Genomic DNA, 26,312 nt, shown 5'->3' with positions numbered 1-26,312 from the left:
ATATCATCTCCATCCATTATTTAAAAAATCCATGATACTTTTCAAATCCATAAATTAGGATTTTCTTGATACAATAACAATAACAAATTATCACACTTGTCGTACTGCATTTTAAAAGGAATTGTATAAACCACCTTAAATTCTATGAAGGAAAAGTGGTCAGTGGTGTAAAGTATATTCTTGGTAAGACTTTTTAATCAAATGTTTAAGAAATTATCAAATTAAGAAGAAGCAAAAAAAAAAAAAGAAGAAGCTCTAGTTTACTAAATGCTATTCAATCTCCTAATTTACTACACTTTCCTTGGGACTTTTGGGCTGTAGGGAAAAATAATCATCAGTAATTACTTTTTTTGTTACTGTGCCATAGCCATATTCAAAGTGGATATAAAACATGTATTTTTTTGTTTCTTTTTTTTTGTCATTCAAAATGGGGAATCACAAGGTCACAATAGCAATTACTAGTCCATACCTCAAAAAGGCATCATAAATACCTTTGAAAATCATAACAAGTCTTGACATTGTAGAAAATGGTAATGGGCCTGGACTTAGAAATTCTCATGTAAGAGCTGATTTTGTACTCCTTGTACTTGAACAGAATCACAAATTAGGACACCTGGAACAAATGGCCTCTCAAAAGTTCCTATTATACTTAGGAGGCAACTTTATTTTTCTTACAGTTATAAATTTTCATTTTTAAGGGTTGTGAAGGAAGTACTATACCAATCATAGATTGCTAGAGCATTGGTGTAGTTTCAACTAATTTTTTGGAAAGTGGAGCTTGGCTCTCTTTGCTCAAACAAACTCTTATGTGTCAGTGCAGTAGGTGAAACTCACAGATACAGAGCTTTTCTAGTTGAAGGGGGTGTTATTTGTACAAAGACAATGTCTGGGGTCTTAGGCTTAGATACTCAGCAGCCTTTCCTAGTGGATCACTCTAAGTTCTTTAACAGGATTTTAAAGAGATTCTTTAAGGGCCTGTAAAATCTCAATAAGCAAAATCATAAAAACCACTGATTTTTTTCTAGCAAATACATCTTACAGCTGAGGGAACCAAGGTCCAGTGAGAATAAGCGACTTGTCTGGTGTCAATATTTAATTGTTCATTATGCATCATAGTTTTAAGCACTTTTTCTGTATTATTAATTAATTATAAAGAGAATCCATCCTCTGTAGTTCATTAAATCCCCAGACTGTCTAGCATAGGACCTTTTGTAATAAGTATTCATCAACAGATGATTTTATTTTATGCCTTAACTCACGTCAATATAGTTTTACAACATTTTCATGTGCTGAACTTCAGGTAAAGGCCTATGGCCTCTCCTAAATTGTGTGCAACTAGCTTTGAGAATAGAAATATAGATCTGAAGCTAACAAGCTGATTATTTTTCTCTGTTGTGAAGTCAGGTGCCTAATATACTTCCACATGTATTAATATATAAAGTCTGTGTAGAAGTACATCCCAGTCACAATTCATATACCAGACATTGTTTTTTTTTGTACTGGGTTACAGCAGTAAACAAACAAAAACAAACAAACAAAAACTGTCCCTAAAGGTGCTTACATTTTAATGGAAGGAGTCAGACACATACACAAGCATCAAGGAGAAAGTATGTCAGATATTGGTAAGTATTAGAGAAGGGAAGGCATTTTAGCCATGGGCAGTTACCGTTTTAAAGCAGGTAGTTGGGAAAGCCACACTATATGATGACATTTTAGAAAATTCCTGAAAGAGGTGAGGGAGCCTGCCATGTGGATAAATAAGGGAAGAACAGTTTGGCAGATGGAAGAGGAAGGGCAGAGGCACATTGAGCAGGGTGGTGGGAGTGGAGAGAACAAGTGAAGTCATTGCAGTGAGAGGAGCAGGAAAGGAGTGTAAGGAAGGAAGAATGAGGGATAAAAGGTTCTTCTTAGGTGGGTGCTCTAGGTTTCATCCTTAGTGAGATGTGAAGCAGAGACTTTGAGATGAGGAGTGATGTGATTTGACTTCATTTTCGAAAGTTCAGTCTGTGCTGTGAGCAGCATGCAGTGTGGATGACAGGGAGACAAAAGCAGAAAGATTCGGTAGGAGGCACTTTCAATAATCCAGACGAGACCTCATGGTGGCTTAGACCAGAGTGGCAGCAGTGAGAGAGTAAGAAGCAGTTCTAGGTATATTTTGAGCCTATAACTCACAGGATTCACTGATGGATTAGATAAGACCACATTGGAGAGAGGAGTCAAGGACGACTCCTACCTGACTGGAGAGACTTTAAGAGTGCCATTGCTGTATACTGAGTTGGAGAAAACTGTATACTCTATGCTAAAGCTCAGACAGAGGTTCTACCCATAGCAGAGAACAAATAAGAAAACTACTGAAACACAGTTTTATTTATAGTTCTATGGCATAGGGCAGTTGCCACTCAACTTTAAATCACGTGTCTCTACTGCATGACTGAAGGTACTTACTGGGCCTCACGTCCATTATTTTAGATGTGTAAATTCAAATACATCATCATTCACATACAGTTGGCATTAGCCTTAACAAAGACTGATACATTTTTTATACAACCAAAGAAATAATGTCTTCATAATATTATGAAGATGAAAAGAATTGTCTGATTCATGACCTAAGTGTTCTCTCCTGCTGAAGATGTTTACCTGCTTTCTATCTTTAGCTGAGGCAACCCTGTAAAATTCCATTTATTAAAATGTAGTATGGCCAAGACAACCAAATCGACAGCTGTTCACACTGGGTTAAAGGACATTATAATCAAAAGCTCTTTGTAGCTGTCTATGTTTGCTCAAAACAAAGATTATAAACTATTGCCTGGGTTTAAATAGATAGGTTAGGAAAGGATGAGCCAATGATTTTACCTCCTTCCTTGTGTGATGCTGACCTATAAACTTAACCCAGTCTTATTGTGGGTTTCTCAAACAGGCATTTTGAGAGGCTGCATTCCCAAACCCATACCCCTTAGAACGTTTAAACACTAGAGACATATAATACAGTATTTTTAAAGTAATGAATATAACCAAATATATTCATTCATTAGAATCATGATAAATGAACACAGTTATAATAATAAAATAGTTATAACTGATACAAATACAGTGTGGATCTGTGAAGATATTAAAATATAATCTTATAAGTCTTTGAAATATATTCTACATAAGGTTCTGTCACTGAAGTTATCAATATCCTGAGGATATACTAATTCCTGGGAATAAGCCTATTGCATGTGAATTCAAATAGATACCTTATCCATATATTAACCATTAACTTATTTATGGAATGAATTACTCAAAAATAATTAGCAACTGAACAATTTTATCATCAAACTAAAAAGTAACTTAGATTTCATTGTCCATACAACTGACTATATGGCTTAAATCTCAAGTGTTGGGATTTTTTTAGAACAAGGATCTTTTTGGTGAAGATTTATGAGATATTTTATTTTCTCCTTGAAAAGTATTGATTTTGAAAACCTTCTAAATAAATGGCACTGATCTATCTATTCTTGAGTCATTGAGAGTAGGTCACCTGTGGAGAGCAAATGATTTTTATTTCCTAGAGGTATAGTTTACTGAAGAGAAAGCAAAAACAAGAGAAAGCTTAATTTATAATGCCACGTGAAATTACTGGAATTCAGCATTTAAGAATTTATGCTGTATAGAGTAAGAGAAAACACTAACTCCTGGACTGAAACAAGTAGGCTGGTTCTGTTTTAGTCAGGCAGAAATATTGTAAAATGAGCCATGAACAGAACAATGAAAAAAAATTCTATGAAACAGAGATATTTCATCCATGATCATACCAGCTACATTTCTTATTCAGTAATGATTTAAAAAATTAAAATACACAATTTAAAATAATGAATCATTGAGGATACGGGAATATTTCTTCTAAGTGAGTAAAAATAGATTACAAAAAGGACAAATAAATTAAGGTCTTTGTTTTTGGTAAATATACGTATAATAAAAATGTATAGCACTAAATACATAAAAGGCAAAACAAAGGTCAACAGATCTTTGGGTACAGTGATATTTATTTATCTATTTATTTATATACTTTGTGTATTTCTCAAATTCATCGCTTGAGTGTGTATTACTAATGATGAGAAAAAAATTTCTGATACTTTTAAAATAAAGGCTAGATCCAGAATTTGTTCAAAAGTTTATTTAATAACATGTCATAAAAATTCTTTCCCAATCTCCCTAGAAATACGGTAAGTAAACTATCCCTCACAAAATTTTACCAAATAAAATAAAGCTCAGAATAGCATAAACCTTCAACAATAAATTTTAAGAAAATATATTTTTGAAAAAATAAAAGCCTTTATGCAACAGAAAATGATTATTTGGCTTATAAATGAATAGAAAAATTGATATAACCAACATTACTGTGATATTCTGCTTTTTATGTTTCTTTATGCAAAATTGTTTCTTCTGATAAAATGTTGTTGAAAGTTTCCACAAGTGAAAACTAGAAAGAGTTTGCATAATTGTAGTGGGGGAAAAGTTAACTAGAAGGAAAACAACTTCAAGTACAGGCCAAAAAATAAATAAATAAATAATTTCAAGAACACTATATTTTAATATCTTTCAGTAAAGGAAAAAGATGTTTTGAAAAAATGTAAAAGATTGCTAAAGGTCAAGAGAGGAAAATAGTCATGTTTAACTTCATAGACATTTTAGCCTAAAATTTTATCCTCTCTAGTTCAATAAGCTCTCAATTATAAATAAGTTACCTATGAAATAACAACTTTAGAAAATTGTGATAGCACTTTTAGAAAATTTTCTACACTGTATTACCTGGTACAGGTTCTGTATCATTAAATGAAAGTCTAACATTTAATATTTTTGAATGAGTACCTGCCACTGAAACTTTTGGCATTAGGAGGACACAGTAGATAGAGAGAAGTTGAATCCCTGGACTTCCCTTGGTAAACAGATGGGAGCTGTTCCTAGCAAAATGTCCAGAGAAGAGTTCAGACGAAAGAATAACTCCAATTTTTCAGGTGCGGAGAGGATATCATGGGTTCACATATCACAAGCTAACGCTAATTTACAAAGCAATCTGAAAAACATCAAATTGCACTAATAAGAAAAGGTGACATTTGTACGATTTCACAGTCCTGTTATGCATTCTGTTCCTAAAGTAGGATAGGAAGATTTTGTGTCTCTCTAAGCTCTGTCCTAAGAGAGAACTACTAGCTTGCCTGAATGCCCAACAGGCCATATGGGAAACAACTGGGTGGTCACTCATGTTGACCTATGGAGAGCTCAGCCTGGCATGATTATACCACTGTGCACTTACTAGTGATCTTCATTTAGGACTTGAAACCTATTCAGTATGGATCCTGTTTCATTTGTGCACTTTATTTGCAAAACGTTTTGCCAGTTTTGACTTTAATATTTCAAAAACTGATGAAGGTCCATGCAGCGAAAACTCAGATCTGTATTTATATCCTACCTCTCCCATTTGCTGACTGTGTGACACTCATAAATTTGTTTAATATTATGGAGTCTTAGCATACTCAGTTTTACAGTGGAAGATAGGGCTTCAACTTCCTGGGATTTTATGAAGCTTAAATACCCTAATGTGTGAAATGTACTAGCACAAATCTGGCACACACAGAAAAGCCACAGAAGATAATAAATATTAGTCCTTTTATTCCTTGTTGACCATCCTTTCATCTACTATAACTCTCTAAAGGATGGAGCATTTCCCTGTTGGACTGAGCCACTAACTGTAGCAGAGATTCTTACAGTGAGAGCTAAGAACTCATGTTCCTGATGAGGAAGAGGGAGAGTACCTGGACAAATAAAAATGGTACTTTGAAAAATGCTCCAAAGATTATTCTTACATGTCTCACTTGGGGTGTGGGTACTAAAAATCATACTAGTGGACTAGCTTAAGTGCAAGGAAATAACATCATATTTATAAATTAAGTATAATTAATGTCAGCTTAAAAAAAAATTCACATGTTTAGAGTATTAGAAACAGTACCCCAATGGATTTATCAGTATGCGGAAGTGCTTGGCTAGAGAGTAATGCACACTATTCATTAGGATAAACCTTTTAAAAGTGCCCATCATCGCCACCACCGCCACCACCAAAAGGAACACCAGTTTACAGCCCCTTCCACATAACATGAAGACTTTTTTTCTTCTACATCTTTGCCGACACTCAATGTTATCTGTCTTTAATTGCCACCACCTGCTCTCTCTCAATCTGACCCCTTATGTCCCTTGGCCATCAACTTGTTTCTGGAATTGACAGTCCCTAGAAAGCCTGTATAGTACAATGGATAAAATATGGTCTCAGGACCTAGACTGCCTCAGTTCAAATCCCTGCATTACCACTTACTTAAGTATGACATCTTGAACAAGCTGCCTTAATTCCTGGTGCTTCAGAATCCTGCTAAGGTTGGTGTGACAGTTACTTTATTTTAAATGAGTTTATGTAATTTATATGCATAGAAGAGTGCCTAAAAATAATTACAGAAATGCTTATTAGTAGTATTTATATTAGTTTCCTATTTCTGCTATAACAGACTACCACACAATTAGCGGCTTAAAACAACAGAAATGTATTGTTACAGTTCTGGAGGCCAGAAGTATGAAATGAGTCCATGAGGGGTAAATCAAGGTGTCAGCAGGGGTAGCTCCTTCCTGAGACTCCAGGAGAGAATTTGTTCTTTGCCTCTTCCAACCTCGGGTGACAGCCAGCATTCCTTGGTTTATGGCCTCAGCGGTCTAATCTCTGCTTCTGTTCCACATTGCCTTCTCTTCTGTAATCAAACTACTCTCTGCCTGACTCCTATGAGGACTCCTGTGATTACACGCGCAGCCCACTAGAATAATGAAGAAAATCTCTCCATCTCAAGATGTTTAACTTTAATCACATCTGCTAAGACTTTTTGGCCATATAAGGTAACATTTACAGACTCCAGTGATTAAAACTTGGATAACTTTGGGAGTTTTATTTAGCTTAGCACACTACTTTTAAAAAAAGTTTATATGGGAATGCTTGCATATTTATCATCTATTTGTTGACTCTTTATATATTTTGGACACTATATTCTATCAGTTAGACAGAATACAAATATTTTCTCCCAATTTGTCTTTTGCCTTTTAACTTTGCTCATGATGACTTTCATAATACAGGAATTTTAATGAGCACATGATTTATGACTTTTAACATTTTTGTCAGAAGGAAATAAAGAAAAATGGCACAACCATAACATAGAATGGTATGCAAACACTGAAAAAAGTAAGTGGATCTATATATGAAGCAAGAAAAATATCTCATAAATATTGCTCAGTGATGAAGGATAGTCATAGATTTTATGGAAAGTATAATTCCATTTTACATATGAAAGCTTTTGAATGAGCACTCCAAACTTCTTAGTAACTGCTAATGAGACAGGATTAGAAAGCAAGGTAAATAAATTATTACTTTTTAGTTAATGTTAATTCTGTTTAAATTGTTAAACAATAACTATAGTTATATTTCATTTATATAATCAAATCTGAAATGAGAATACTAAAGTCCAAAGAGAAGTACATTTAAATTGCTATAGAATTTCAGAGGAAGTAGATAATTACTTATATCCGGGAGAAATGAAGGAAGCAACACTTGAGAAAGGAAAAACAGATTTGACCACAGAGCACAGATTAATAGTGTGCTTTAGAAGGTAATTTAATTTAATAGGAACAAAGCTGAGTGAGGGTGTGAAGGTTAATTTTATGTGTCAACCTGACTGGGCTAAAGGATGCCCAGATAGCTAGTAAAACATTATTTCCAGGTGTGTCTGTGTGAGTGTTGCAGAAAGCACTTGAATTAGTAGATGGAGTAAAGATTTGCCCTCATCAATGTGGGAAGGCATAATCCAACTTTTTGAGGGCCTGAATGAAACAAAAAGGTGGAGGAAGGGCAAATTTTCTATCTTCTTTAAGCTGGGATATCCATCTTCTGCCCTTGGACATGGCAGCTCCTGGGTCTTGGACCCTCAGACTCTGAGATGTACACTAGTGGTCCCTCTGGTTCTCAGGCATTAGGATCAGACTGAATTATACCATAGGCTTTCCTGGTTCTCTGGCTTGCAGATGGCAGACAGTGAGACTGCTAGGCTGGCATAACCACGTGAGCTAATTTCTATAATAAATCTCCACTATATATATATATATATATATATATATATATATATATATATATATATAAAACCTTCCATATTAGTCAGCAGGATTCTCCACAGAAAAGAACCAATTGGTTCTTTTGATAAGGAGATTAGGTAAGTAAGAGGAAATAATGATAAAATGTTTCATTTGGATTAAATCTTAGAGGCTTTAATATAAGAGAAAGTTTATATTCACTCCTCCCAGGTTAAGAACCTCAAAGCATAGTAACTAGTGGATAGTCACTGACCATTGAGAGTACAGTCAAGTTTACCTAAGTTATTTTAAGGCAATAAGACAATCCACGCATAAAAAACAAACAAACAAGACACATGCAGGCGAGGGTACACCTGGGGTAATTTTCATCTTACATTGGGCATGGTCTTATGTATCATCATTCTTCCAAGTCTCTTAAATGCTTTCAGTGTCTTAAAACCCACCATGAACAAAAGTAATGTTATAGATATGCTGACTGGCTGTCAAAGAAAAAACAATGATAAAGGAGACATTAAAGAAAATTTAATCTGTCATGATAGAAAATATTTCTTAAAGAAATTGATGTCATGAGCAAAAGTATCATATACAGAGAGATATATAGTCATGCTCTCAATTGCTAGAAATTTAAAAAGATAATAGCACAAGTTAAATACAGGCCTATGATCAAACTTAACCCTGTAGTGTGTGTGTGTGTATGTGTGTGTGTGTTTGGCCAGTATCAGAAGTCCACTATATCACACTCAAAAAATTTTTAAATGCCTGGTATACCAATGCTCATAGTAGCATGAGTCACAATAGTCAAAAGGTGGAAACAAACCAAATGCCCATTGATCAGTGAATAGATGTGGAATACTATTCAGTTTTAAACATAAATAAAATTCTGACACTACAACATAGATGAACCTTCAAAACATTATGCAAAGTGGAATTAGCCAGACAGTAAAGGACAAATATTCTATGATTCCACTTACTTGACATACATAGAATAGTCAAATTCACAGAGGCAGAAAGAATATTAGTCGGGGCTGGGAGTAGGGAGTGATGAATAGGGAGCTGTTTCACTTGCATGGAATTCAGTTTGCATGAAAAAGTTCTGGAGTTGCACAGTTATAATAACTGCACAACAATGTGAATGTACATAATGTCACTGTATTATACACTTAAAAATGGAGAAAATAGTAAATTGTATGTTATATCTATTTTACCACAATGAAAACAAAATAAAATGTCTGCGAGGATTGAGAGGAGCTTCTTCTTGTAAAGGAAGTGGTATAAAATCATTTTCATAATGTAGCATGAGGAAGAAAAAATTACTCAAAGATTTTATCATTATTAGATATTAACATTTTATTATACTGTGATTCCTCTTGATTGTAATTCATATTTCACTGTTGAAAACCTTTAAATAATCTCTACTGAGTGCACATGCTTGGAAAAAAGTCTACGCTAAAAATTCTTTTTCTAACATAATTTATATGTATAAGACATGTAAGACTTTTCTTACCAGCAATCAAATGGCTAGATAACCACGGTTGCAGGAGAATTTTCTGAGGTTTGAGCTGCCTCAGTTTCACCCTGTTGTAAAACTTAACTTCAGGTAAAACAACTTAATCTGTGATTACTAAAAAGCAAACCTTCCTCCATTAATCAAATTATCTTTTTAATTACAATATGTATGTAATTATTCCATGAAATGTATTGACTTAAATAATGTGTAGGACTTTGAATTAAATTTCACCTATGAGCCCAAATCCATTAACTCAGCTTAAAAGAAATTTGACAGTAGGTATTTAATTACTGATATCCTACTGAAATTGGCATTTAATAAAGAGAAACATTTCCTAAATACTAAAGAGCTTTAAGATATGAAATGAAATAGTCTATGTCTTGAAAATGAATCTAGTCTTAAAAGGAAGAAAAATTAATAGAGTCATGTCCAAAAGCCTTTAATAGGCCTGTAAGACTGAAATAGAACCCCTTGGGTCTCTCATTATGAAGTAACATTTTGCTCATAGACTTGAGGATGAAAAAAGAAAGCCAGTCTCCAGTGAAAGATCACATTATACACAGAACACAATGTGCAGAATATACATTCTTTAGTATTCAGTAATGATCTTAGCAATCTCATCTCAACAGATACTAAGAACATTTCAAAAAACGGGCAAGGAGACCAAATTTCAGGTCTACAAACTAGAAAGAACTCAATATAGCATTTTTTCCCCTAAAACTCAAGCTAAAGGAAGAGTTTGGCCAGAAAGTTGAGGCTGTGCTATGTCAACATGGCTCTTTAATTCTGAAAGGAAATAGAACACATAGAAATCTGATCCAATTATACATTTTTACTGAGTAATCATACACACATAAGATACACTTCTATGTGCACCTATATATGAAGTCAGTGTCTTTGTGCATTCTTTATAGATGGTGGAAGTGCTATATGAGTAATAAAGTAGAAATTCTCCATAAAAGAAAAATACTCATCTTGTTAATTTTTCCTGCTATCAAAAATGCCACAGTTGTTTTCCTGTAATTCTCAACAAATTATTTTCATCAAGCAAGAACCATATATTAAAATGTATGTATTTGTCAGCTAGTGAAGATCAGAGAAAAAAAAAAAATAATGTAAGCTAATTTACTGAGGACTTATTATGTGCTAAATACCTTTCATACATCATCTTGTTTCAAAATACAACTCCATAAGCATGGCACTATTATTGACCCTATTACATTAATAGGGAAAGAGAAGTTCAGAGATACAACAATGTTTGCTTATGGTCACATGGCCAGCAGAGTCAGGATTCATATTCCAGCTTTCTGTGACTCCAGAGCCTTTGGAATCAATCAGTATGCAAAATATCTTCAGATACTTCCTCACCACTGATCAACAGTGATAGAGTTAAAGGAACAAATATCAGGGGCAGATGAAGCAGAGAGATGATGAAGGGAGCAAACTAACTACAGGTGACAGAAGTGGTTATGGATGAGAGACAGTGGGATAGTGCCTACTGAGCAAAATTTTTAAAATAATATTGTAACTTTCATGAACAGTGCACCCCCTTCGTTTGAAATAGAAATGTGCTCAGAAGTCATCATGCCCAGTACCCCTTGATAGTCAAGTATATTCTTAAATTTCCCTGCCATATCATCACCAGAACATTTTTATATTTCCATAGTCTGAGAATTGCATTTCAGATCAAAATAACTTTTTTGCAATGATAATATGTGTCTTTTATGGTTTGGCATGATTCAGATTCTTGTACTATTCTGTAACTTTCGTACATTTCTGGCATGATTCCCCAACTAGATTATACACTCTCTGAAGACAAAGCAAATGCCTTAATTTTCTTTATACAGTTGACCCTTGAACAACATGGGTTTGAGCTGCGTGGGTCCACTTATCCTTGGATTTTTTCAGTAATAAATATCACAGTACCACACGATCTGCAGTTGATTGAATCCGTGGATCCAGTACCACGGATTTGGAGGAACTGCATATATGGAGGGCAGACTATAAATTATACTCAGCTGTGCGGAGAGTAAGCACTTCTAACCCCCCACATTATGCAAGGGTTGACTGTATTTCCCAATGAACCAAATCCTTTACATACATTTAGTAACTGATAAATATTTGAGATTCTGATTACAAAATAATTAAACAGATGGAAAAAAGTTACAAGAGCCTAAAGATTCATCTCAAACCGAGGGTGTACACTGAAGATACAAGTTCACCATTTTATATTCTCAAAAGAATTTGGATGAAATGATTTAAAAAATACTAACACAACTAAGCAAATTTAGGATAAGAAGATGAGAGAACTTAAATAACTTGCTCTTAAACATCCTGAGTATTTGAAGGAGGCATTGCCATGCTTGAGAGTTTCTTAATGCCTTAAGTAATACATTGTTAAAGTCAAATGACTTGGCCAAGGAGAAATTGCAAATTGAGATATTAACACATTTTATGCTTACTTTTATTTCTATGAAGGAGTTATAAGCTTTTAGGAGGGACCTTAATGTATTTCTAATGATAGGCTAAGTTATGCTACAGTAACAATCAGGTCCAAATCTCAAACATTTATTTCTTCCTTGTGCTTACAATTTCAGAGTCAAAGGTGTTCGGCTCACCATGGCCACTCAAGAACCAGGAATGATAGAGCTTAGTTGCTGTCAATGACTTGACAATCATGTTCCAAAGAAAAGAAAGCATACTGTGGGGTCCAGCAACAACAATTAAATATTTGTCCCCAAGGTGATATTTCACTCTGTTCACAGTATATTGGCCAGAACTAATATCAAGGCCCCATTCACTCACAAAAAGTTAAATAAGTATAAACCTGCATAGTGGATATATTTGGCAAACAACCACATTGTAGTCAGAGCACAATGAATTCAAAGTATAAGGCATTTTACCAACTTTTTATATACATTATTTTGATCATAGACATATACATTTTGCAGATAAAGAACATACATCTCAGTAGTTTACTTGTCCAAAGTCACTTATGTAGTTGGCATAGAAGATGATAACTAAACCTAGATTTATCAGGATTTTTCAACTTCCCATGTTGCATATTATAAGAATCTGTGTCCCGTTTACCTTGGGTATGAAAAGATGATATGTGAACAAAAGACTAGGCATTTCTCTGGGTCAAACGGCTCCAACCAAAGAGCTTATTCAATGTAGAAACATCATCTGTGTATGACTCTGACACTGATCACCTAGTATGTTGAAGCTAGTCTTTGAGTTCTTGCAATAAGAATCTAGCACATTTCCATTTAACTTATAAAATATGTTCCTTCCAGGGTTTTGGCACTTATAACAACTTTTCTAATTAAACTAACTCCTAGAAAATAAATAAATAGTTTTCTTGACATTTCAAAATTGATTGCTTTTTCACCCTGGTTGTTACTATCTCTTGTAACTTTTAGTTATCAGTTGTCTGCCAATACTATACAATAAAATGAACTCCTTGATCACTAAGTACTACTATTGTGACTTTCCAATATGATGCATTTTCTCATCACTAATTGGTTCATGCTTCACTATTGGTTCCAGATTCTCAGTGGTGTCTCTATTTGATGAGTGTTGAAAAAAAAATTTTCACATTGGATGTGACATTAAAAAATAAAGTTCCTCTGAAACAACTGTGCATCCTGAAACTCTCAAATAGTTTAAAAAGCTGCTCACAGTAACCCTCACAATTTACTGAACATGTATGCATGTTCAATATATCACTTTTTCTAAACAAAGTATTTCAAAGTTTGAAGTATTTACATTTATTTTTTCTCTAAGGTGCTATCTGAGTGATAGGAATTTTATTTCCTGACTCAAGCTATTTCATAGGTTGAACAAATGCATATCTTCTAACACAATGCCATAATGTAGACATGTTATCGACATAAAAAAGAATAATGAATCAACATGTTCTGTCTTCATTTAACAAGCATCCCCATGTCTGAAAGCCTTTAAAATTGTTCAGTGTTTTCACCCATTTTCATTTGGACTCACAAGCACTGTGGAGACAGCCAGAGGCTTCAGTCAAACATTTTTTCTACACAATTTTCCCCCCGATTATATAGTTTTTTTTTTCCTCCTTTTGATAAAACAGTCTTCAGACATAGGCGCACAGAGTAAGGTAAATGAGAGGAAAGTGAAGTTCTAGACAATTTTATACAAGTAGCTCAAAATGTTTACAGATTCTGCCTTTGCTCTAAGCCTAACCTAGGTCAGTAATCACAGTAAACCAATCCTTTCGTATATATTTTCAAGAAAGCAGTGAAATAAGATTACTGGTTCTTTCAGTGAGCACATATTTCACCCCAGAGGGCTTCAAGCTACCCGGTAGCATGACTGTGTGTGTGTGTGTGTGTGTGTGTGTGTGTGTGTGTGTGTGTGCGTGCGCGCGCGCATGCGCGCGCTCAGACTTCACAAAACTTAGTGAAGGTGAATATGGGCAAGGAGAATGATGATTCCCAGTATGCTGGGTGAGGGAACAGTCAATAAACCAGGCACCTTCCTATGCATATACTTTACATTAACCCATTTAATCTACACAAATTTGGCGTGAATGCCACTTTTGATTTGCATTTTTCATTTAAAGACACAACCTTCTAATTAAAGTGTATAGTCCAGATACACAGAACGCAAATGGCAGAGGGGCAATCTGAACCTATAATTTCAATCATATGTTCTTTTAAAGTATGCTGTCTCATAAAACAATTATGACCACCCATGAGGGGCCTCATTTGCATATATATCCTTTTGCTTCTGGGACAACTGTCTTAAGAAATTTCAGAAGCCCCATGTGGCCTTCTTTGCCTTATGAAAAATACTTATCTCAGGTAAAATTTTAGATTTCCAGGTGAAAAAAAATTGGAAAGTACTTGTCTATCTTGATCTTTGATGAAAGTGACTTACATGAGCCCAAGTTTATAGGTGTATTACAAAGATAACTTCCGCTGTACATTTGCAATGCCAATTACCTTGTATGTTTCCCTGAGCCTAAGTGACCACTATGAAGTTTGTGAACCTCTGGCAGGCACATAGAGGCTCAGGCACCATACAACTTATCACCTAGGGCTACCAAACTCCTAGTCTGCCTCACAGCGAAACAAAGAAGTATAGCACTTAGCCAGGGTCTCCAAATCTCCCTGGCAGATCTAGTGATACATTTTAGTAGAGAAGATAAATAGCAAATAAAACTGAAATAGCAAATAAAACTGAAAGATGACTGAGGGTGTGTGTGGGGAAAATGAATGGTGGTTTCAACAGCCTTACTGGGGGCTTCACAGAGGTGGTGAGATTCTTGGAGGTGATTCAATCATCTGAGAAAGTAGTCAACCAATATGAAGACTAACAAACATTTTATAGCAGTGGACATAGCAAGAATCTGAGGAGGAATAGAAGAAAGAATAGCAGTAAAATGTATTTTAAATAGCAAAATAATAAGAAAAAATGAAAACCTTTTCTCAAATGATACAATTAAAAAATTTGCATGTAAAAATACACAAATATTGTGATTAACGTTTCTGTGTTCATTGTTCATTTCTTAATTAGGCGCTCTGAATTAAAGAAAAAATAATGAAGGCGAGAAGTAGGTTATAGGTCTGAGGCTTCATGAACAGTTGGCTATATTCTTCAGAATATTATAAAATATAAGGGAACTGAGTGGCTGTCTCAGGCTCCTGAGCCCCAGTACAGAAAAGATTTCCTTCTTCTAAAAGGAGAAAAGAAAAAAAAACTCTTCATGTGAAATCTACAGGCTGGGCCTTCCAAGAATTTGTGTCTCAATAGAGCTAAACTGGGAAATAGCAGAAGACATTCTGGCTATGTGCTTATTCAATGCCAGGAGGTGCTAAAGACTTTGGATATGAGTCTAGGTGCTGAGGATGATTGGGAATTTGATTTTTCCCTTTGTACAAGCCAGCATGGCCAAAGAAGAGGCTTACATTTGAATGAATTTCGTGGAACAGTAAATGGAACACAATATTTCAGCTAATGCTTTCAGTATGCGTTTACGTGAAATCTAGTAAAGACCTAGAGCAATAAAGTTAACGCTTTATCCTTTCTAGCAAAGATTAATTCTTTTAATAATTCAGATTGTTTGATCAGATTTGTTGAGGGAATTTCTACTGAGCAAGTAGAAGAACAGTCCAGGCCTAGTGTGTCTCATTTTGGTGAGCATGTATTATTCCTCCCCACCCCGGATTTTAATTTAGTGATTACTTTTGAAATTAAAATAAATTTATTGAGGATACGTAATCATCCCCCCCTTTTTTTTTTACCCCCAGGATAAAGACTTTTGGTAATATCACATATCTGCTTTAAATAGGTGAACATAAAATTTGTTGTCTGTGCTAGACATTTTGGAGACACTTTCGAAAGTGAAAGTACATGCAATTATTAATAACTATCTATCTATCTATATATATATGGTTACACTTGTAAAATAGACATGAACTGGGATGGTTCGAGCAAACTAGTACATAAAGTTACCTAGTTTTAAGCATCAATCCAATTAGGTATTAAAGAAAGGTGACTGTAAATAATTCTATGGCTTCACTGCAAAACTAGCTTTCAATCACAGGCTTGTTCTCATTTACAGGTTTATGAAGAAACATGATTCAACAAATGCATTTTAACATGAAAGGCTTAAATGTGATAGGCTAAAACTGCCATAAGAGAAGATAAAATGAAATATTTTATTCCTGTAATTATAGGTATTAATCCAGGAAAGTGTGTAGCATGTGTATATTAATATATTTGTTAATTCATCCAAGATAGTTTCTGAGACATTAGAAAGAATCAATTAAAAACAGGCTTTCTTAGACAAAGAGTATAAAGGGATGTGATAATATTGCTACTCTTGGTGGAAAAGAAAATATTTGAAAGTGGGAAACTTAATCCGGATCATTAGGGAGAGTTATTATTGAACAATCAATTGCAATGTGAAAATACTGTTATGTGAAGCTATACAATTCTCTGTGACTTTGGTCAAGTTACTTAAACTCTCAGTACTGCAGCTTTCTCATCTGTGAAATGGATTAATAATAGTATTTCCATTGTAAGGTTGTTGTGAGGATTAAATTTATATGTATAACATGTAAAATAGGGCTGATACATAGTAAGCAGTATAACGTCTAGCTATTGATTTTATGGTGCTCCCTAAAATAATAAAACTTTGATCATATTTTGTAATCATTTATCATGACTTGCAATAACTTTCTGTTCCACCTTCTTTTGCTTGTTTCATGTAACACGACATAGGAACCATTGACAAACACGTCTTTATGTGTATTACTGCTGTAAAGAAAATTATTTTGTGTTGCACCTCTCATGCATTCATTCTGAAAACAGCTAAGTAGGGAATCCTCGCATAAGAAAACTACGCAACTATTAGTTTGTGCAACAATTAGTTACTGAGCATTTACTCTGTACCAGGGTTAGGGTATACAACAGGGAACATTCCATCCAAAGCCACTGTCTTATACTTTCTATAGATTGTAGTAGGAAAAGTTAGACAAGTAAACACCTTTATAATAGATGTGGTGGGTAGGTGCTCTGGAAGCAAAAGAAACTAGATTAAGTGAGATAAGAAGAGGCAGAGGTGAGGGAGAAGAGCATTGTGATAAGATGACATTCGAGCAGTGACTTAACGGTCACAAGGGGAAACCACCTTCTGTACATTGGGAAAGCATTCCAAGAAGGGAAACAAGTACATAGGACCTCAGCCTTGACATTGCTTACCAGGTTCCAGGAAGAGCAGGGAAGCGGGATTAGCTTGAACAAGTAACAAAGGGGGACAGAGACAGAAGACCAGGTCTGAGAGGAGACCAGATCATGAGTAACTCTTAAGGCCCTTGTAAGGACTTTAGCTTTCAACCTAAGTAAGATTAAGGAGAAGCTGGAGGGTTTTGAGCAAAGGCCATGTGAAACTGGAATACAGCATGCTTAGATTTTTGCTTTTAATATGGTGATCAAGAGACACAGGGAAACAAATTCCTGAGCCCCCTGAAACACTGGCCTGCAACCAGTCAATGGGAGATTCTGTCCTCCAGTTCTCCAGGTTCTCTACTGTCCTAGAGTCTTTAGAGGAGAGATGAAAGAGAAGTAAGAAAGTGAGAGAAAAGAAAAGAAGAAAGAGAGAAGAGAAAGGAGAGATCATTCCTGTGCAAGTAGGGCTCATTGCAACTTCTCAGACAGTCACGACTGCCTTAAAGGAGCAACTGAAGCAGAGTTTGTGCTGCTTTTAAGGAGGACAGCAGCCACACTCTTCCCGGGTTCTGAATTTCCTAGCTTTGCCATGTAGTTGCTTTGTGACCCTGAGAGAGTCATGCGATTTATGTAGCAGTTTCCTCATCCTTAAAATACGCTAAATCTGCTTCTCAGGCTGGCTGTGAAAGGTAAGTGCCTGACATATAATATGAGAATATCAGTGTGTGTTGCTATTGTTTATGATAACAAAATGAGATTTGTGATAAGGTGGTATGGATTGCAAGATGGTGCTTATCAAAATATCTTTATTATAAGATGTTCTTTACTGTAAAATGCACCATTAAGTTGAGGGCTACTGTAAGGCTAAATAAGAGACTACATTAAATGTTCTAATTGATTTTTAAATCTATCTAATTTTCAGAAATGTTAAAGTGCTATTGATACAAGGAGAAATGTCACTTTAAAATGACAGTAATATGATTACCAAAAAGGAAGAAAAAATTTAAAAAGCAGTATTTGGCTGATACGTAAAACGTGAGATCCAATAGGTAAGACTATTTCTGCCATGAAACTACCTTAAATTAGAAACCACAAATTATGGATGCATGTGTCAAAATATGACTGCTTCAGCAAGTGGTAAATTTGCATATACAATGATTTTAATCAAAATCACCTATTTGATTGCACAATTATCTGTTTTGCATACACAAAATTTGAATTCTGTACATGTGAATCCTCATTTGTACATGCACCCAATTATTTTGTTGGTGCAACTTAGAAATCCCTATTTAATATATTAGGGTGTTAGTTATCTTCCATTTATAGCAATATGGATTCAGTTTTTACTGACTAGTAAAACAGAACTCCTGGAAGAACATGGGAATGGATCCTACTTCTACTTATGACAGAGGGGGATGCTACTACACTTGCATTTTGTGCCAAGAAAAAGTAAAAAACATGTTTTCTCACACATGCTTTTGCTTCTTTTTGCCTTCTTATTTAGAAGTTATTTCAAAATTTAAAGAAGACTTTAGTTCACAGGGAGAAGCCTTGAGTGGTGATCATATTGAGTTCACTCAGTTTTGCACATTACTTGTCTCTAAATGATGGGAGTAGGCTGTTGATCCAACTACTCTTAAGCATTAGAGAAAATTTAGAGCTGGTAAAAAGTACCAAATTTATAATCCTAAAGACAGATGCTCTCTATGGAGCTCCTAAACAACAACAACAGAACAGCTTGAAAGCAGTGAGGCAAAACACTCTATATTATTCTGGTCTTGCTGCACATTCAAGAATCTCCTTGGCCCTAAGTGAGGAAAGTGTGGTACAATAGGTTGGGAAAATTAATGACCACAATAATAAGATTCTAGATAAGCAGGATGTCTGTTTTTTAACTAATTCGTCCGGACAGGCCCACTGGGACACAAGCCTGTTCAAAATCCAAAGTTATTCACAACCTCACGTTAAGAGGTTGCTCTGCATTATAGATGGGCCATTGGTAACAGCAGGTGTCTTTTGCCATCTGACTCTTTCAGACTCAGGTCTTTTCTGCATGCTTTTGGGATCACCCTTGAGGATTCAACTAAGATCCTATTTGGTAACCTAAGTAGACACAATATTATCGCTGTTCCTCCTTTTGTTTACTCAAATGCAGAAGTGTACTTGTGACAATGAGATTCTACATTAGGGTAAGAGTAGAAATCCAGTTTGGAAATATTCACAATTTTGCCAACTACGTCATTATCCTATTTGGTAATCAGACTTTCAAAAGCTCTGAATTCTCAAACTTTGAACCTTGCCATCCAGCTCAAAATTGAGTGTTGTATAATAAATTTCCTCTTGAATAATTAAATTTACTCATTATTGTTGGAATCCCAGTTCAAGTCTACCTATGGTGATTCTTCAACAATACTATGTGGTCTGTTTTTTTCCAATGTTCACTTTCAATATCTCCAGGGAGGAAACACGCTATAGTAATTAAAAGCACAGTGGGTCTTGGAGTCAGCCATATCTGGTATGGGAGACTGAACCATGTCTCAAGGTATTTGTGCACTGGTTTTATTCCTTCCTACAGTGACTTTGGGTTTGGACATTTGTTTTGACCAATGAGAATTTAGCAAGCATGCTGCAAAGTGAGGCACTTGCAGTGTGGCTTTTTCCTTGGAACACTTCTTGGAATTGAGCTGCATGCTATGTGAAAGTATAAGCTATTCTACTAGAGATGAAGGTCATGGGGAGAGCGTCTGGAGGATGACTCATCATGTAGAAAGAGGAGACACATGAAAAACAGACCTCCTGTTAAGTGCCTCCTACTTGAATGTAGCCACATAAGTGACCCCAGCCAACTTCAGACAGAGCAGAATAACTGCCCAGTAAACCTACAGAATCATGAGGAATACCAAATGGTTATTTTAAGCCACTGAGATTTAGGGTGGTTTGTTACACAGAAATAGATAATTGACATATCTTGGATCAAATTCAGGTTCCATTACTTGTTTAGCTATGCAACTTGGGCTAGTTGTTGAAGCTTTCTAATCCTCACATTTTCCAGCTCTACATTATAACAATAATTATATGACCTCATAAGATTGTGAAATAGAAAAAAATAAAGTAATAAAAATAAAGAATTTAGTGCAATGCCTTAGCCATTGTAAGCGCTTAATGAACAGCAATTTTTATGATCAATTTAATCACCTCAACCATCACCACCACTATGACGATCATCACCACTAACACCGATGCCAATACCAACATCACTAACATTGCCACAAACACCTTCCTGCTATCTAATGCTTTCACAATGCTCTTTGTGTCTACTGACATAATAAAAATCAATCTTTCCCAACTAAGACATTTTTTAAGCCTCATATACAGGCAAAATTTCTTTCTTTACGGTCAGTGATGATGCAAAGCAATGAAAGTAACTCATTTAGATATCCCTTCACATTATTTCATTAGTTTACTACAGAGATAAAGAGATTTAGCAAGATCACTCAGAAAGTAAATGGAATGGTCACATTTGAACCCATGTCTTTTTGCCAGGAATACTGTCTTTTAAAGAATTCTGGCTATTCTAAAAACAAGAGCCTCCCATGAAAAAGGAATTTTCATAAAGACATACATTTTGTAGTGCTTACTGCTCTATTCCTACCACCTCGTGCTTAGAATCTGCTCTAGAAACACTTGTTAAATACATTAATCAATTGACAGTTGATAAGTAGTTTAGCAGAGCATGGGTTCTGGAGCCAGAATATCTTACACCGGAAAATCCCAGTTCTACCATTTACCAGCTATGTGAACTTGGGAAATTTAACATTTTTGTTCCCCACTTTCCTTAGATGTAAAGTGGGTAACAATAGTACATATTATCTAAGACTTTTTAGGGCATATGAAACTCTCAGATCAGTACCTGACTAATAGTAAGCATCGTATAATACCTAGTATTGATCATTATTATTTTGTTGTTATGTTGAGCTCTATTGTTATGCAGAATAGTACATATAAAATATTAATTTAAAGAAGAGGAATATGTTTACATATTGAAAGAAAGCCAGGAAAGAATGCAGTGTGTGGTCTAAAACAATGGCTTCCAAGTTCTGTTCTCAATTAGAACCATAGGATGATTAATAAAATTCCGATTCCTGCCCAATTCACTCTCTTCCTCAATTCTCTATATTTATAACAATTGTACCAAAGGATAATGTTTGCACAGTCAAGTTAGGAAAGCACTAAAATCAAATTAATTTTAATAGTGCAAGTTTAAGCACGCTATGATATGATTAGGTAAGATATTTTGGAGTACAGGGATTTTTTCCTTTGCCCTTCAAATCCAATCAGGTGAGGAGTTGAATATTCTACCCAGGGTTCACACCACATGCCATTTGGATGTCTCTTCTCTTCTTTTGCTTCTCCCTTCTCTCCCCTCATACTTAGAGAGAAGGCAACTACTCCTCAGTCAGTGATACTGCCTCTCCTGAATGTGAGGAAAAACTTATGGGGGTCGGTAGGCCCTTGCTACTCAAAGTGTGGTCCATGGAGCAGTAACATTGACAGTGTGTTAAAAATACAAATCTCGGGGCTTCCCTGGTGGCGCAGTGGTTGAGCGTCCGCCTGCCGATGCAGGGGACACGGGTTCGTGCCCCGGTCCGGGAAGATCCCACATGCCGCGGAGCGGCTGGGCCCGTGAGCCATGGCCGTCGAGCCTGTGCTCCGCGACGGGAGAGGCCACAACAGTGAGAGGCCCGCGTACCGCAAAAAAAAAAAAAAAAAAAAATACAAATCTCAGGTCTTAATGTAGGGCATTGGTTCTCAACTCCAGTTCCCCATGGAATCACCAGGAAGCTGGACCATTAACCTTTGGATGCCAGGCTCCACCCAGGAAACTCTGCGTTAATTGTTCTGAGGTGGGCCCGGGTGGTAACTATTTTTTCTCAAATCCTCGGGTGGTTCTGACATGTAGTTGGGGTGGAGACACACTCATTTCGAGGAAAGAGAGCAGAAAACTTCAGATTGATTTTAGAACTTCTCCTTCCATGGTCTTCTCCAGGCTCCTAGGAGAATCCAGGTTCTAGAATGTCCTTTAGATTTCCTTACACCACTGGACAAGGAATTCTTGGCTTATTATTCAGGGCTACTGACCCACCTTGCCTAGTCTGATTTCTATCCTGCTTTCTTGATAATCTCCATGGAATCTGAATAAGCTTAACTATTAGACTAGCTAACATTCATAATATCAATAGAACACTGTACTGCATTTTCAATGCAAAAGTCAAGTACTTTCAAGCACAGCAATGCTGGTAATTTTACTTATATTATGGTTAGGACTCCAACCCCCATGACCATCGTTGCTTTTTATAATTTTACTGTTGCAGGGTGATGACATTATGGCCTCTGAATGGACTGCAATGTTTTAAAAATGCATCTTGTTTTCTAACATCTTATACTTCATGCACTTGAAAATTATTTAACTCAAACAAAATGACTTTCTTTAATCCTTCACAGTTTACCATGGATTAAACAGTTAATGAGAGGGAAGCTAGACTTTGGGGGCTAGCAAGATCCAGTTCTCTTTGTGGGTGGCTGAACTAAAACTGGCAATTTTCTCTAATCTTAAGAATGATCTTTACAAAGTGAAATAAGAGCACTAAAAATCAAATCCGAATCAAATGCTTGAAAAGTCACCCCTCAACTGAATTCCTTGAATAGGGAGTAGAAGAAGAGAATTATTTATATAATATCTTGCCGTTTCTTGAACCAGCACCTTTAGCATTAATTGAGAACTTATAGAAATACATATTCTTGAGCTTTAGTGTAGTCCTACTGGATTAGAATCTACATTTTAACAAGACAGCCCAGGTGGTTCCTAGGCACATGGAAGTTTGAGAAACATTAGTATAGTATACATTGGACTCACATACTTTTTTTCCTCCAACATTTGTTCTTCCCTAAATCAAACCCCATACAGCTTCCCATACCTTTGCCCGTTCCTCTTTTTTATCCAAGCTCTTTATGAACTTTTCTTTCATCTCCAAATTTCTTGTTATCCCTCCCCCAATTGCCTGCCTCTCTGGCCATGTCTTATAGGCAGCGGCAGGATGATATACAAAGGCACACTTTCATTAATTTTTTTCTTTATTGCAGTTGAATAAGAGAGGAAATAGTGAAACTTTTTCTCCGTCTACTCTAAACCAATAAACTCTCAAAGAAGTAAAATGGGTAATGTCCTGATGCAAAGTCTTCTCCTTGTAAGTCTGAAAATGCAGAGAGTCCATGAAAATACCAGTTTCCCAGTATTGTAAAAACATACAAATATGTTCAGTTTGTTCCTCCAAGATAGAGATAAAAGGGTACCAACTTCTTCAGAGATGAATTAGATTGATACAAACCACACCCACTCATCTTAGTTTTCAATGACCAATCATGATAATCCAAGGCAATTATGTAAGTTAAGATACAAATTCCTTTTCTACTTTCACTTCTTTTAAGAATAATAGCAAAAAAACAAAAATAATTATCTGTGCCAGTAAGTGTTGGGTGTTTCACTATCGATATAAACACTATAAAAATTCCTTCTAAATACTTAAACAGTAACTAACAACAAGATACTATTTTTATAATTGATTGAGAGATTTTGATTGAGACTGTGAATAAGTGAAGCATCTGTGAAAACAAACATCTCCATTGACATAATGTGGTTGAAAACTAAATTCTTTGTTTTAATTGAAAGAGAAGAGAAGAAACAAAACATCTTTAAAAATCTGATGTATTGCCAGAGAAAACCTCTTTCAAGTTTCCTTTCTTGAGGGCACACCATTGCAGCATATATTTTATTATCATTATTATCTTTCACAACATGCACTACCATGTTTCATTCTCCCACATGTAATATTACCCAATAGAAATCCCCAAAAGGAGCCACAGTACATTCATAACAAAGACAACTGTCTTTCAACTTCTGCTTTCCAATATGATTTAATCAAGTATGAAACCGGAAAAATGAGAATCAGCCTGTCCATCATGGCCATGATCATTAATACCTCCATGAAATGAGGGGAGAAAAGAGAAACATCTGCTTCTTCTTACCAAACTTCCAGATAATTTAAAACTACTCAAAAATTATTTCTTTAAAAGACATTCTACTGCCTCTGATAGCGTGAACACTTGTATGTTTTCTCAGGGTCAACCCTGGGCAAGCAGATGGGACAAGTGAAATGGAAAACATTTGGAAAACAGTAGCCATTCCTAGGCTCCTGGTATATGTGTACAGGAGGCTCTCTGATTTCCAATTTTGGCTCAGATCAGAAGAAAAAAGGTAAGGGTAACATCCCTGAAAAAAAGCTCAGTCTACTCTAGGGCACGCCTGACTTTCAATCCATTTAAGTGCTCACATTTTTATGGGTTTTAAAGGTGACATAAATCCCTTTGAATCTTAGAACGGAAAACGTTCAATGCAGATTGAAAAGAGAAAAACCAACTTACCACAGTAGTTCAGTTAATTGACAGGCACCATCATCTGAAACAACAAAAACATATTTTGATATTACAATCATAAAAACTACCAAACTTTTCAAATTGTCTTAAAGCACATACTGTGAATTTATATACAGAAGCAAAACTAAGTAAGCAATGAAAATACCTTATCTGATCTAAATCATTTAGTTTTTTTCAGATGAAAGTGTTTCATCCCCACTATATTAGGTCCAAATTAGATAACTGGTTGTTTTTCAAAATCTTTTGAATACACACACTGGCATATGTATATTTCACAACATTTTCTTCTGGTGTTCAAGTTTAAAAGGTAGGCAGAAATACAGAGTCTCCTGTATAATACAATCTTGGTTCTGACATGAGTGCAATCATGACACACTTATCCAAATACACAGCTCTGATAACGCCATATAAATTAGTTCACTGAACTCAAAAATTATCTCTATTGTCTATACAGAAAAAAGCTGTAGTATTTATCACAGTGCTCAGCAGCTTTAGTCAGCTTCTCCTATTCTCCCTAAGATTCTCTCCCCAAATTCTCCACTACACCCTCCTTCTACTTTTCAGGTTGATCTCCCACTATTTTCCCTTGTGCCGTGTCCTCACACCCTACATTAAACATGTACTTTCTTTTCTTTAACAATATTTTAATTTGCCCCTTTTCTTCGCCCTCAATATTCTTTCTACCCAATCTTTAGGTCCACCTCAAATAACGTCTCTCAGTGAAGCTTGTCTTGATGCCCAAAGAAGGAATGCGTCTTCTTTTTCTAGGTTTTCCCACCATATGTTGTACCTTATAACCATCTTCTGTCATTTAAAAGAATAGTTGCATGGCACCTGTTTCTGCCAATAAAGCTTTAATTTTAAAGGACTATTAATATCTATTATGAATGAAACACTTTAGTTTCATGAAAAAACAAATTAAGGAATTGAAGAAAATTTCCTCTCTTGATAAATGACTTTTTAGGCAAGTTCTTTAATACTTTTTATACCATATGGGAATGCATTTTCTCTTTTGTTGTAATATTTTTAAAAAAGCATTTTTTTTTTGCAGGCTTGAATTTTGTATGGAAAGGTGATAAAACTTACTAGACTTCTAATTAGCACTGCATATGTCTGAAATTAGTGTTTTGAAGAACAGTGACACATTTGCCTTCAACCATGAACATGGTCACCCCAGCAGCAAGGCTGACATTAGTAGCATAATCTTAGAAAAAAAAAAAAAAATCTCTTTATGTAGAATGAAATGATAACATTGCCTTGTTGGTAATTTTTTTTTTACTTCTGGCCAATTAATTATGTCAGATCAGACTGCCTATGTGAAGCATGCAGGTGTATTACACATTCACAATATCTCATCCTTCATTCTCCTTATAGGCCCACAATCACTTTGGGCTTCAAAATGTTGGCAAAGAATTCTGTGCAATTGCTCATATCAGGTTTCTTTTTTCTT

General features: G+C 35.4%; 1 protein-coding gene across 1 annotated transcript in view; it reads right to left on the bottom strand.

Moving 5' to 3' along the window:
* Positions 1-26,312, bottom strand: part of PTPRD (protein tyrosine phosphatase receptor type D) — a 2,130,336-nt gene that overhangs the window by 975,755 nt on the left and 1,128,269 nt on the right. Inside the window, exon 8 of the mRNA XM_073806125.1 lies at positions 24,851-24,884. The gene's annotated coding sequence lies outside the window, so the exon portion shown is untranslated. The remainder of the gene's footprint in view (positions 1-24,850; positions 24,885-26,312) is intronic.

Source organism: Tursiops truncatus, chromosome 6 (genome assembly GCF_011762595.2).
Source record: "Tursiops truncatus isolate mTurTru1 chromosome 6, mTurTru1.mat.Y, whole genome shotgun sequence".
Classification (NCBI taxonomy): domain Eukaryota; kingdom Metazoa; phylum Chordata; class Mammalia; order Artiodactyla; family Delphinidae; genus Tursiops; species Tursiops truncatus.
The sequence above is the reverse complement of the archived record's forward strand: the minus strand, read 5'-3'. Positions and strand labels throughout refer to the sequence as shown.